At 60.1% G+C, this 844-nt stretch overlaps 1 long non-coding RNA gene across 1 annotated transcript in view; it reads left to right on the forward strand.

The window, feature by feature from the left end:
- The first annotated feature begins 26 nt into the window (after positions 1 to 26).
- The window catches only part of LOC102500145 (uncharacterized), a 2,563-nt gene continuing 1,745 nt past the window's right edge, over positions 27 to 844 (forward strand). Inside the window, exon 1 of the long non-coding RNA XR_336844.3 lies at positions 27 to 111. This is a non-coding gene — a long non-coding RNA (uncharacterized LOC102500145). The remainder of the gene's footprint in view (positions 112 to 844) is intronic.

The following is an 844-nucleotide window of genomic DNA, read 5'->3' on the forward strand; positions in this document are numbered from 1 at the left end:
CCGCTGGGAGGGGGGGGGACGTGTGCGCACGCGCGTGTGTCCCACGCCTGTGTGCCCCGTCTGAGTGGCGGTGTGTAGTCCGTGTGAGTGCCTTGGAGACTTCTCGGTGAGGTAGGAGGGCATCTCTGGGTAGGTAGCTTGGGTAAGGAGTCCCCCAATGCTCCTGGGCAGGGTGGAGAGTCACTCAATAGGAATGATTTGCTCCTTCCATTAAAAACCAGTTACTCGCTCTCACCACTTGCTCCCACGGAGGACTGCGCAGTCGGAATTGTCTTCCGGGCGCTGGAGAAGTCGGCATGGCCAGCTGAAGGCCCCTTCCTTGTCCGTGTTATATGCCAAGGGAGAAGTACGAGGGGCTGCTCTGCCGGAGAGAAGCCAGAACAGGGCAGAAACAGCCCCTGCAGAAAGCACATCAAAGAGAGGATGAGCCTCCCGGTTCCCGCGAGAGAGAAAATATTAACCTCCCAGACCTGCGATGGGGGCAGTGTAGGCCGTCAACACGATCGATTACCCCTGCCGTTCAGAGAAACCGTGGACTTCCCTGAAAAGCACAGATAGCAGTGTGGCCTGCCCCTGCGTTGGGGTTTTCCGCCCAGCTGGAGGTGTTTCCTCTGTCCTGATAGACCTGCTTACTGTCCTCTCCATTCGAACTGATCCTCTCGTGGGACTAGAACCAGCACAGGTGCTGGGTCTGACCACGGGCACTCTCACGTCACCAGTGTAGGCACGGGAGGGGGCTGGAGTGCTGGGGGGTTGGGGTCAGGTTTGTCACCCCGCCCACCGTGAGCCCCGAGGCAGGACCAGAAATCACAGCCTTCCACTCCCGAGGGGCAGGCCGGGGGCT

Source organism: Tupaia chinensis, unplaced genomic scaffold (genome assembly GCF_000334495.1).
Source record: "Tupaia chinensis unplaced genomic scaffold, TupChi_1.0 Scaffold143624_1, whole genome shotgun sequence".
NCBI lineage: Eukaryota > Metazoa > Chordata > Mammalia > Scandentia > Tupaiidae > Tupaia > Tupaia belangeri.